Raw genomic sequence first — 13,797 nt, 5'->3', positions numbered from 1 at the left:
ATCTGTTAGACCACACCCACTGTCACACTTTGGGTTGCCTAGCAATGCAGCACTATACTGTACATGCCACATGCGTACCCGGCTTCTAGTGATATACCTGGTGTAGATGACAGCTTGTTAATCAGATGTATTTGTTATTATATAAAATGGACGTATCTGTGGGGGTGATTCAGCTTGGGACGGAATTGCATAGCTGCATACAAGCAGCTTTGCAATTCCTGTGTATATATATATATATATATATATATATATATATATATATATATACACAGGAATTGCAAAGCTGCTTGTATGTGTGTGTGGGGCACTGTCTAAAAAACAGATGTCAATGGAAATGACACAAAAAAAAATTTATTTTAAGAATTTCACTATATAAGAACTACATATAAAACATGCACATAAAATCTTATCAATTCCGTCTTTGCAAACATGCAAATGCAGCAGCAGGTATATAACACCCTTGCATTGCGAGCACTGAGACCGAGGTTGCATGCTTAGATCACCATTGCGACTAATGGTTGCGATGGTGGATGGGATTGGGCCATCAGCCAGCTGAATAAGCCTCAGCTTACTCAGGCTAGCCAGCTTGCGAGGCCAGGAAACTACATCCATGAACGCAGCCACTGGCCTTGCCACTCCCAGAAAATGGGCCAGACATGCCCCCTTTTCCAGGAACACCGGCAGACCCCGTTCCCAGACTGCCTGCCTGTCAATCAGGCAGAGGCATAGAAGTGCCTGCGTGCGATCACGCAGGACCCATTCTGAACATTCGCAGAACGGGTTGAGCACACGCAGATTCCTGATAATCGGGAATCTGCGTTCAGCATTCCACAAGCTCAATTAGCCTCTGTGTTATAATCATTTTAAACATTAATGACCTTAGAATCAGACATAGGGCTTAATTCAGAGATGGACGCAAACCGGATTGTTTATATATATCTCCGATGGTATCAGATCTGCGCATAGGCAGATGCCGCACTGCACATGTGCAGATCTAATTCTGCGAGATCACTCACATCGCCCTGGATGCCGCAGTCTGATTGAGTGGGAACAGTGACAGGCAGTGTTGCAGAAAATAAGGGCATGACGCCTCGTTTCTGGGTGTGCTGAAGCCAGTGGCATGAATTCCCCTGATCATCCTGAGGAACCAGAGATTACTCAGATGGCCGATGTTCACACAGATGATCCGATGCTGCATCTATGGATGGAGAAGGGAATCAGAGAAGTCGGCAGTAGGCGTCTGTGTATACAAGTCGCATCCTACGGCATTAGCATATTATCACAGAGCCATAGCATACAGAAACCCAGTGGCTGTGTGATTAGCGTCCATCTCTGATCTGGCCCATAAATAGAATTTGTGGCTATTTATGACAGCAAGTTGCATTTTCTGTAGTGATCATACATGTCATGTCTCATTGTGCTGCTTTTCACAGCTGCAAGTCTGACTGTATCACTACAGGGCTGGATGGGGCAAGTATGTATACTGTAGGTGAGGTGTTGGGCGGAGGTTGTTGGGGGAGCATGGAAAGTATTGTGTAGCTTTGCCTAGGGCACCTAGAAACCTGTGTATGTCATATACACTTACACCCATAAGATATGGTGGTAATGTTCCACAAATGGCGCTACTCAGGGATAAGGGGAGGGGAAGGGCGTAAAAAAGATGATATTTCACAAGATGATAATAAGTAATAGGAATGACACTTCCCTTGTCTACTTATTGTGTGTTTCTTCTACGAGTTATTCATCTGCATGTAATAACATAAAATATCAATACTGTAGGAATAATGTACGTTAATACAAAATGTCCATTTTAGTAGGCATATAACCATACATTTAAATATGGGACAAGAATCAATATAAAATCCAAATGGTATTTATTAAACGACTGTTAAAAAAAAATATAAAAAAAAACATCCAATGAGTGTGCACATAAGTATGGATAAAATAGTCCAATCTTTTACCAGTATGATGAATTAATCAGATGTATATGTAATCATGAGGTTCTGGACCCTCAGGACACCCAATTGTCCTCACTCGCTCAGGGAAAATAGTCCTCCTTTATTAGAATCCCAGGAGCTTTGTACCAACACATTTTGGGAAACAGGGATCTATTAATTAGGGTGTGAATATAAGCTCCATTGGCCAGGAAGTCAGTATGATTAGTACTTTCAGTTTCACAATGATACTCCGAACCAGAAGTGACGTCCGTATCCGGCGCACTTACGCCTATGTTTTTTTATGCATCAATATGACTTCATATAAGAGGCGAGTGGATGACGTGTTATATTATGTTTAGAAGAAACTGATATATTTACAGTTAAAGATATATTTGGCATGAATTGGACATAGCACTTTAGTACACAAAATATATCAGTAAATAGACTAACATAATTTAAAATAACATTGGCCCTCATTCAGAGCCGCACGTTAACAACAGTACGCTCGTTGCGTTCCGATGTTGACTAACCGCGCATGCGTCGGTGTTACACTGCGCATGTGCGTACGGCAGATTGCGAGTTTTTTTTCTCTCGTTCCTAAAATAGCGTACAGGAAGTGACATGTCAAATGTGATTGACAGAACAGGGCGTTTTTGGGTGTTGACGGGGGTGGAGATGAAAAAACGCAGGCGTGGCGAGGCGTTTTTGGGGCGTACATACATTAGCAGATGCGAACGTCAAATGTGTTCGGACCGTCTCATACGTCACTGGAACATCCGCTTTCCCTTCAAAATGCTCGCACAGCTTAGGGTCAGGATTACTCTACCACATTGGAGATGGCCTTCTCCTCCGTCCCGGGACTCAACGATGGTGCTGCGATTAATCGCGGCTGGTCAGTAAAGTAATTAGTGTTGGATTGAAAACCGGCTTGGTATGTGTTTGGAAAGCAGTTTATTGGGATAGCACAAAAGCGTACGCAGGTGGAAATCAGAGCTGCTAATGTCATGATTACACAATCAATTAGCGTACATTTTTGGTGTTTTATTTTGGCCACAATTTGTTGGTTATGGCCTATTGTAACAATAATGTCATCATGTTTTAATTAGCTCCCCTTTTTTTTGGTTTACTGTGGAATTTGCATCGCTATGTGATTTTTTAAACGTTCCTTAAAGAGGCCTTTTTTTTTTTTTAAGAGGGTCAGTTTTTGCCTTTAGGGCCAGGATTAAATGTAACCCATTTGTACAATAATGTCACAATACAATCTCAGTTTTTTGTTTTAAATTTATTGTTTAAACACAAACAAATTGGCCTAATATTTTGTTGCCTTTTTTTTGTGGCAAAGATATTTGTTAAATAAAAAAAAAAAGCCATAACTGGTAACATAAACGTAAATACCAAATGTAAAAAAATTTCACAAGAAAGGAGAGGGAAGTTTTGACCAGAAAGGAATATGAGCCAAGCACAGAAGGAGTGTGGGAAAAGTCGCCATTGCTGTCACCGTTTTCTCGCCCGTTTGGCTGGGTGAGGGTGGGCGCCAGACCGGGTCCGGGATGCCATCGGGCTGGCCTGTCCAGAGGCAGATGTTGTGGCCTCTGGACTAGGCACAGGGCTAGGCACATTTGGAGGATTGGCTGATGTTGTGCCAGAGGTGGAGGATCCGGATGTTCCGGCAGGAAGGGAGGTCGGCTCCACCATGTGCTGGCGAACGAGCTGCTCCAGGGCATCGGCGATGCGGATGTTGGCCCTGGTATTTTCCGCCAGGGCCTGAGCAATGGTCACGTTGGCCGCAGCATTTTGCTCCAGGGCCTCAGCCACCCGTATCAGACTGGCGTCCATCCTCTGCAGAATCTCCGTATGGAAATCCGATTTAAAATTGAGTTCTGTGAGGAGGCCCACTGCCTGCGAGGGGGCACGCCCTGGACTGGCTTCTGCAGGGTCCTCAGCCGGATGTACTGGTTCCTCCCCTGCAGAGCCAGCAGAAATTCTGCGGCCAAGGCTCCCCTCTGGAGCAGACTCATCCGCCTCTGTCTCTGTTAGGAAAATTGCGAAAAGACTCACATTAGAATCTACATATTGGCACAATAGCATTTCAGAGTTGGTGACATCACAAGACTTACCTTGGCCAACATGAGGAGCCGCAAAGTCTGGCATGTCCGTATCCATGTTGGACACGCCAAACACCTCCACAGCCTGCACACACCCCTGTGCCAGCTCTTCTAAGTCTGTCAACTCCAATGACACAGGGGTGGGACCCCCACCTGTCCCCCTTGCATGCCTAGCCCTGTCGGCAAGTTTTTGCTTGAGACGATATTTGAAGTCTGCCCATCTGTGGAATGAAATTGGAACCATTATCCTTTTTTTTACAATGGGGTTTGTTTATAGGATGGGAAAGTGTTTACTTACCGCCGTTTGACATCCCGGGCTAGACGGACATAATCACCCACCCTATTGACAGCAACGGCGACCTCCTCCCACATTCTCCACTTCTGGCTTTGGCTCATATTCCTGGCTGCCTGGGGCAGGATGTCAACGCACTTCTGGATCAAAACCTCCATCTCCTTGCTTGTGAAATGTGGCTGCCTTTTTTTTTTGGCAGCTTTGGCGGGTTGACTGGGGCCAGCAGTCTCTTCCATGTCATCCTCCTCACCTATTTGGGTAAATATGCAGATTTAGCCACTTCACAACTTGCCCAATATTATGTTTTAAAATAATCATTGAGACAAAATGCATGAAGGCCTTACCGCCGGATTTTTGGCCATTGTTTCCCTGGTCTGAAGCCATGTCTCTGCTTCCAGAATGAAATCAACCAGAAATTCAATGTGATTTCGTGACGTATTTATACATGCGTCCTTTGTTTGCGGCCGCATCATTGATTGTGCGTCCCTATGATTCATCCTTAATTTGTGAGGGAAAATAAACACTATTTATGGCTTGGTGTGTGTGGAGTCGAGGTTGGGTTGTTGGATTGTTGGCGGTTAAGTTGGTTGGATTTGGTTGTTTGCGGTTGGAGGATTTGGCAGAGTTGGTTTTTTGTTTGGTTTTGCTACAGTTGTTTTGGTTTTCCGTTCGCATTTTTTTGCTTTTTTCCCCATCCTTTCCTGATTTGGTAAGTTTTGTGCAGTCTAATTTGTGACCAATTGGTGTCTACTTCTGTTTTTTGGTTAGCTATTTTTTTTTTTACACTAATTTCATCTTTTTTAGTTTGTTTTGGCTTTCGGACCCAAAGACCTTTTTTTTGGAAATCTTATATATTCGAGTTGGGTAAGTCCATTTTTTTTCTTGCATTTGCGAACTAATTAACGCATTTTTGACTGTTGGTGTAGTGACTTGCATTTGCGAACTAATTAACGCATTTTTGACTGTTGGTGTAGTGACTTGCATTTGCGAACTAATTAACGCATTTTTGACTGTTGGTGTAGTGACTTGCATTTGCGAACTAATTAACGCATTTTTGACTGTTGGTGTAGTGACTTGCATTTGCGAACTAATTAACGCATTTTTGACTGTTGGTGTAGTGACTTGCATTTGCGAACTAATTAACGCATTTTTCAAGGCTTATTCATCATGTAAACCAGTTTTGCTTTTCCCTTTTCCATTTTTGGGGTCCATTTGAACCCTATTTGACGTACGGTGTGCAATGTCGTTTTCATCGATGGCCAAATGTGTGTTTCGCCTATTTTATGTGTTGGCTTGCAACAATTTGACAAACAAAAATTCACCCTCTAAATTTTTGATGTCTCATTTTTGGCTTTTTTACAGTTTATACGTATCATGACAATACCCCGGCATGTAAGCAGCTATGGATGGTATCAGAAAGCTAAGTTGTTTTATGTTACTTTTGGGGTGGCTCAAAAGCCTTACATTGTAAACTTTGAATTTCAGGTAGATCTGGGGCGAATTGTTCTGGCCCTGCTCCCGGAAGACGACCAACCTCAAACTCGTCCCAGGCGTAGGCATCGTAGGCATGCAAGGCCCCAGATATTTCGAACACGTGTCACCCTTTTTGGAATGCCCGATGATGAGGTTTTAAGACGCTACCGTCTACCTCCCAAAATCATCATAGACACTCTCTCATTAATAGAAAGTGATCTTGAGCGGCAAATTGACAGTCCAACAGCAATACCACCACTGACGCAATTTATGGCGGTGTTACATTTCTGTGCCTCAGGATCGTTTCAAACAACGGTGGGAATAGTGGCGGGCATCTCCCAATCCTCCTTTTCCCGGATCCTGAGGGCAGTGATGGAGGCACTTTTCAAGCACCTCCATCATTTTATTAAAATGCCTTTGGATATGGGTGCCCTTAGTGTGGCCAAGGCCAATTTTTACCAAATAGCTGGCTTCCCACACATCATAGGGGTTGTGGATGGTACTCACATACCACTTCAGCCTCCAGCACGGCTGGAGGCAATATTTAGAAACCGTAAACACTATCACTCCCTGAATGTAATGGTGGTATGTGATGCCTCCCTCCAGATCCTGTCCCTGAATGCTAAATTACCCGGAAGTGCTCATGACTCCTTCGTCATCCGGCAATCAGGGATATGGCAGAAATTAACCAACCTACAAGCTGGTGATGCGTGGCTTCTGGGTAAGTGGAGACCTTTAGTACATAACAATGTTAAGCTTGATACACAGTGTTCCTGATGTGGTATATTTTTGTTCACAGGAGACAGTGGATACCCTTGCATGTCCTGGCTGCTCACTCCTTATTTGGCTCCCACACCAGGGCCACAAAGTGCGTATAATTCCGCACTTACAGCCACCAGGCAAGTGGTGGAGCGCTGTATCGGCCTTTTAAAAGGCCGATTCAGATGCCTCCACCGCTCTGGTGGCGAGCTCATGTATGTGCCGGATATGGTGTCTAAAATTGTGGTCCTGTGTGGGATATTTCACAACATTGCCATAAGGAGTGGTGTCCCAATGCAGCCAGAGGATGCCTTACCTGAGGATGGCCCCCCCGAGGTTGGTCGAAGGTCAGTATGTGGGGGGGCCATACGCGATGATGTGGTGGCCAGATTTTTTAGGTAAGTTTGAACAAAACTACAGTGTTTATACCTAATGTGTTTGTGTTTGTTTGCGAACATCTAATTTTGTTTTTTTTTTCTCACCATCTTCTGTTTGTTCACATAATCTTTGGCACTCCAACGCTCACTACTTCCTGCTACCCTTACCAAACCTGGATCTGGTCCTTTTGGGCATATATTCTGGAACCCATATCGCAACGCCATGTTTGTGGAATCATGTTGGCATGGTCCTTCGTCAACCAGTTCTTGATTTTTTGTTTTTATTTAATTATTTCTTGGTATGTGTTGTATTTGAATTTATCACTGTGTTCTTTTTTTGGGAGTGACCACTTTGTTTTCTCTGTTATGTTGTGAATAAATGTTTGGAGAGTGAAATGGTCTTCCTTTTTTGGGACGTTAACAGCAAGTGTAACCAGGTTAACACAAGTTACATTTGACTAAGGGGTAAACCAGTACTGACGCCAGTTGAGCTAAACTGAAATATGTTTTCAGCTTCCCAACCCACACCAAAAGGAAGCCTGGCCCAACCTTGGGATTTGTAAGATTGGCCTAAGCAGCTTGCGCACCAACTAGGAACCTGTAAAATGTAGAAATATGTAATTGACACTACACCCAAAAAGGGAAATGACATTGTTACTGTTATGTGTTTCTTGTGTCTGTTTGACATACAAAGACAAAACACAATCTAACTTTTAAAAAAGGGAAATCCTTGCAGGAACAGTCTACTTATGTCATGCTAAACTATCTTGGTTTTGGATTTTAAAAATGAGCCACAACGTATATTTGTCTGAATAAATTTATTTTGAAAATATAACAAAAATAAAAAAACTACTGCCGAAGGAGGCCAGACAGCCGGTCGAGGGCCACCAGAATGCCGATTACATGTTGCCGCATCTGCACCACACAATCCGCCACCTCTTGCCGACGCCTCTGTTCCTCTGTGGGTGAGAAAAGTGTGTGGGTTAATACAACAATAGGGAATCCACATTAAAAAAAAAAACACAACCAAATCACTCCTAAACCCAAACAAAAAAAAAAAAGGGGGGGGCTGGCAAAAATACAAGGCCTAGGTACAAATTCCCACAGGTATGATATGTGTATGTTGAAATCACCAGGAAGAGGTAAAGGCAAACCTTCAAAATCACCAAAAGTCAAGCCACAAAAACACGAAGAAAGGCACGACACATGATTACATACAAACAGTTTGTGCTTTAAAAAAAAAAAAAAAAAAAAAAAACATACCGGGAGCCAAAACGGGAGCTCCGGAAATACCTCCATGATCCTCCTCGGAGGATCCGTCATTCCCCAAAGAATGGGGAGGAGTTATGATGGACTCCGGGGAGGGGGTAATTGGAAGAGGGGTGGGTGGAGGAGAGGGGGAAGTGGGACGGAGGGGAAGGAGGCCCGACATTTCCGGGAGAGGGTCTGGGAAGGATGGGGAGGAGTGGGGAATAGGGGAAAGATTTGGGGTGGAGTGTTGGCTGGGGGTTGGGGATAGTGGCCGGGAACGCCGTCTGGACGGACGGTGACGGCGGAGTCTTGGCTGTCCCCCTAAAATATGACAAAGAAATTGCGGTTAGTTTATGGACAAATCCGGGCAACAAAACTAAAAAAAAAAAAAAAAACAACAAATAAGCCAAATAGCAGTAGAATGAATAAATCAGAAATAGAGGGAAAACATGCACACGCAGATATGAGTAAAAATAATAAATAGGACAGACAGGAAAACATGCACACGCAGATATGAGTACAAATAATAAATAGGACAGACAGGAAAACATGCACACGCAGATATGAGTACAAATAATAAATAGGACAGACAGGAAAACATGCACACGCAGATATGAGTACAAATAATAAATAGGACAGACAGGAAAACATGCACACGCAGTTTGCCCCACAAACACAAACATTAAAACCACAATACATAACACTTACTTTCCAGGATCTGCATGCGAAAGCATGCCAGCAAGCGGGGCGTTCGCCGTTGCAGGTCGGACCACCTGCGCTCCAGCTGCCCGATGTTGCGGCGTGAGCCGAAGGACCGCAGGCGGGACCGTGCCTCCGCATACGCGGAGCGCTTCTGCCGGTTGGTCATGGGTTGAGGTTGGCTGGTGATCCGGCGATCCATGACCTCCGTAAGCACCAGCAGCTCGCGCCTGGTGAATGCGGAGGCTCTCGTGATGGCAATGGTGTTTTTCTTAAAAATCATTTTTGATAAAGTGTGTAAAAATTTTCTGATTGGCTAATGTATTTTGGAAATTAACAGGAGCAATTTTATTGGTTAGTGTATGAGTCATGTGTTCGACAGGGCCAGAAATCTCTGGAGAGTTATGATAGGCTTGATGCAGTGACATGCGTAAGCAAATTTAAATAAAGAAATGAACCCAGGGAAATATGCGGGGATCCACAGCAATAGTACAATTGTTTAATTGTGGTTCACATGTTTTTTGAACAATAAAAGCGAATGTTTCATCCGTACGTATTCTGCGGGTAAACACAAACACGGACAAGAGTAAAGTTTCTTGCATTGTGTTGAAAAAAACAAACAATTAAGCTAATTGATACATTGATTGGCATGATACGATTGATGGAGGTAGGCAGAATAAAGGAGCAGGTAATCGACATCTGACAAGGCCACTTCCTGTTTATACTTGTGCGTGCGTGCGTTCCTTTCAAGCCATTTCGGGGATGTACGCTCGCTATTTCGTACGCTCGTTAGTTAGAGGAGGGGTCGTCAGAGTTTAGGGAGGAATTTTAGATGCGAACGAAAATACGAGCGAGCCATTGAATTTAAATATTTTTGTACGTACGCCTAACGTACGTGCGCCCGCTTGCGAGTGGGTCTGAATGAGGGCCATTGTTACTATGATCCCTAGGTCATAACACCTTCATCCATTAAAAAAGTCATTTTTCTGAAAATTGTTACCCATGTGAGTGTTATATTCATAGACCAAAGGATCTGTACTATACAACATAACGTTTATATACTCAACTCTGCATATCCTGCTGTCCCGTTCACATGCCCTCACTGACATTTAACTAAGTGTCAGCCCAGTTACACCACGTGGCGTCACTACGGGGGTGCAGTTCGCACCGGCTGACACAATGCGAGGGGCTGACAATGAAATAGTAGACCTGCTATGCTATATTGTTGTCACCCCCTCGGATGAAGAGGTGATGGATGACACGCACGAGGTCACACCCTCTGATGTGACATTTTGGGGGTGTGACCACTGTGTGTGACCTCCTGGGCGCATGGGCAAGCTTCCTTTTGTGCAGTAGATGAGTGTCACTACACCCAGTGATGCCTGTGGTTACACCTCTGGTGGAAATGTGTATGACTCTGCATCACCTATACTTAAGTACGCTCAGTTTTGGTGCATACACACACAAGATACACTTTGCCAACAAGTGTATCAGCGTGACATCACACATGCAGTGAGCAAGAGCCCAGACTTGGCCTGCCAGTTCTACCTTAACATTTAAAAAAAAGAAATAAAAAGATATAATAATTGAAAAATAAAAAAACATAATTATTTTCATTTCTTTAATTTAGAAAAAATGCATTATTAAATAATAAAACATTTTTCACAATAAGGATGCGCTGCTATCACCATCCTGAGATGGAAATAGTGATAGGAGGAGAGCTCCCGCCACTTTGCATGGTGAAGCCTTCACCATAGAGACCCAGCGAAAGCTGTCAGCGGCTTTGATAGATAAGGAGAAACCCCTATCTCACAGTCACATCTCTATGGCAATCCAAGGCATAGATAGTCATCTGATACTAACAGAAAGTAATATAACACGTATAACACTGCTGTGTAATTTTCACCTGCAACATAGAGATTTTTCAATATTTGATGATATTTTTGTTATTGAAACATAGCTCTCAGAAACAAAAAGAATAGATCTGCAAATTGCAGGACACAGTGCAGGGGTAGATGTACTATGCTTGAAGAGAGATAAAGTACCAACCAATCAGTGTCTAACTGACATTTTTAAAACACATCCTGTAAAGTGACAGTGATGAGCTGATTGGTTGGTACTATATCTCTCTTCAAGGCTTAGTACATCTCCCCCTGTGAGAGAGGGGACACTTCCATGACTGAGTGTCATTTACAGACTAAACTATAAGAATTACCTACTGTGCTCATCTGCTATATAACATTATTTGTACTGACACCTGGTTGCCCTCTATTTATTCTTCCAATAACTAGTTGCTATTATTAAAAATAAATAAACAAACATCTTTTCATATGTTCTTAATATAGATACATTTTTATCTGATTAATCTACATTGATAAAATTACTTCCACACCATAATTTAGGAAACCCCTATGTTATCCAGTGGTCATTTTAACCATGCCTCCCAATGGATGTTACATGCACATAGACACATCCAGCATACACCATATACAGCGCAGTGATATGGGCAGGTAACTGCCACATGTTGTGTTTGAGGCATGCGGCTGCCGCCAGGACAGCTGGGCTGTATACTTTCAAACCACTGGTACAACAGTGACAGTTGGACGTTAGCTGTGGATGCAGAGATGGAGAAGGCTGCCATGAAGAGAAGGATGGTTTCCAACTTATCTGATGAGGAAGAGGTGAAGGGAACCATCATGAGGAGGAATAAGAAGAGATGGAGAAAGTTATCTAGCTCAGAGGAGGAGAGAAACGGGTCTCGAGATGCGATGAAGAGGAGGATTAGCTCCAACTCCTCTGATGAGGAAGATGTGAAGGGATCCATCACGAGGAAGACTAAGAAGAGATGTAGGAATTTAACATCTAGCTCAGAGGAGGAGAGGAGCGGGGCTGGAGAAGCCCGGAAGAGGAGGATGGATTCTGACTCCTCTGATGAAGAACAGAAGGGATCCATCTTGAGGAAGGACAAGAAGAAGTGGAGAAAGTTACCATCTAGCTCGGACAAGAAGAGTGAGAGCGGAGCTGAGAGGAAGATGAGCGACGTACATGACGCAGATGCAGAGAAAAGAAGTAAGGGAAACTCACACATACAAATACAAACTATTTTCATATAAACACTGTGAATGTCTCTTGGTCGCTGTACACATTAGAGAAGTGCTGAGGCCTCTATCTCATCTACTAATATTTAAAAATACATTTATTAGAATTTATTTGCAAAATGCTAAATTACCTGCATCAAAATCTAAATGACTGTTATTTGCCTTGCTGGTCAATCTGAGAATGCCTATAAATCACAATATTTAATGATTCTGAGTTGGGAGTAAAGCAAAACAATAATAGCAAGTATCTTTGTATCTGGAACCATGTTGCAATGCAAGGGGTGCAAATACATTTATATATTTTTGTTTTATACATTCCAAAATGTTCTTCCCCTCCTTTCCTTGTCCCATTTTCTTTATTCTGTACTCCTCCCTTGAAAATTTCAATAAATATTATTGATTATAAATATATTTGTATGCATGCAGGGTAAATACTGGTTTGTATTGCATGTAGCCCACAAATGCTGGACAGCTTTATATTTACACTGCAATTTAGATATGAGTGTGTACATGCCCATCTAAAGTCGCACATCCTCTAGCAGATGGGTACACGACAGTACGATTACGACACTAGCAGATGGGTACACGACAGTACGATTACGACATTGTAATCGTACCATCGTTCCCCATCCCCTAAATGCCTACACTGAAAGATTAGTCGTTCATTGTAGGCACCCTCCGTCATCCCCAAACATGGTCAATCTGTCGTTATCGGCTTATTGACCAACATGTTTGGGCGATGATCGATGCCGGCAACAACCAACGTGTACGCGCATCGCTGGTCATTGCCAACATTTTGCTGCCTGATCAGTGCGCGATTAATGGATGACTGAACGATATTGTTATCGTTCAGTCATCCATTAATATCGCGTAGTGGATATGCACCTTAAGTCTCTGCACATTTTAAATCTGCCCAACATGCAGTGCAGCATGGTTTTACCAAGGTGCACAGTTACTTGCTTTGCTCCCAACTCAGGATCAGCTCCTGTATCTTCTCCACAACAAGTATCGCTAATGTGTAATACAATGACTGTGCTATCTGTCTGTGCCATGGAGCTGCTGTTTTGAATCAGACACACACATAAGAGCTCAGGTTTGGAGCAGTGATACTCAGGTTGTGTGTGTGGGTGATGTAATTGGATGTAGAGGCTTATGAGGAGCTGCCCATGGCAATGAAGCTTTAGTCACTTGCACTAGAGGCTAAACCTCTGAAATCTAATGGATGTCTGACACTCACTGGCTGTTACATTAACCTCATATATGGTTACATTTCTTATTAAAAGTGAAGTAGGCAGTTGTTAAAGTGTGAAAAATAAAATTAGACACCCAAGTGCAACAATCAAAAATGAAAACTGAATATCCACAATAAAAGTATGCATATGATGTCCTGGGATTTTGTAGGTCCCAACTAAACAAACATCCAGAAAAGAGAGTTCTCATCCAATTCCTTGGCAAACTTCACTGTAAGTTCCACTAAAAGGGAGGGTTCGTGAGATTCCAGACACTGATTTATGGGTAGATCTTCAAACTCCCCTGTACCATAAACAATTATATGAAAATAGAGAAAGAAGGTCCACCATAGTGTATTACCATTTTAATAGGAATCTATAACATAAATCACATAGATAATAAAATCCACCATACATAAGTAAAAAATCAAGGCGTACCAGATGGTGTGGGTGTAAAATGGTAATACACTATGGTGGCCCTTCTCTCTCTATTTTCATATAATCGTTTATGGTACACGGGTATACATCATATTCATACTTTTATTGTGGATATTCAGTTTTCATTTTTGATTGTTGC

Source organism: Taudactylus pleione, unplaced genomic scaffold (genome assembly GCF_031769625.1).
Source record: "Taudactylus pleione unplaced genomic scaffold, aTauple2 ptg000296l, whole genome shotgun sequence".
NCBI lineage: Eukaryota > Metazoa > Chordata > Amphibia > Anura > Myobatrachidae > Taudactylus > Taudactylus pleione.
This window is presented reverse-complemented; position numbering follows the sequence as displayed.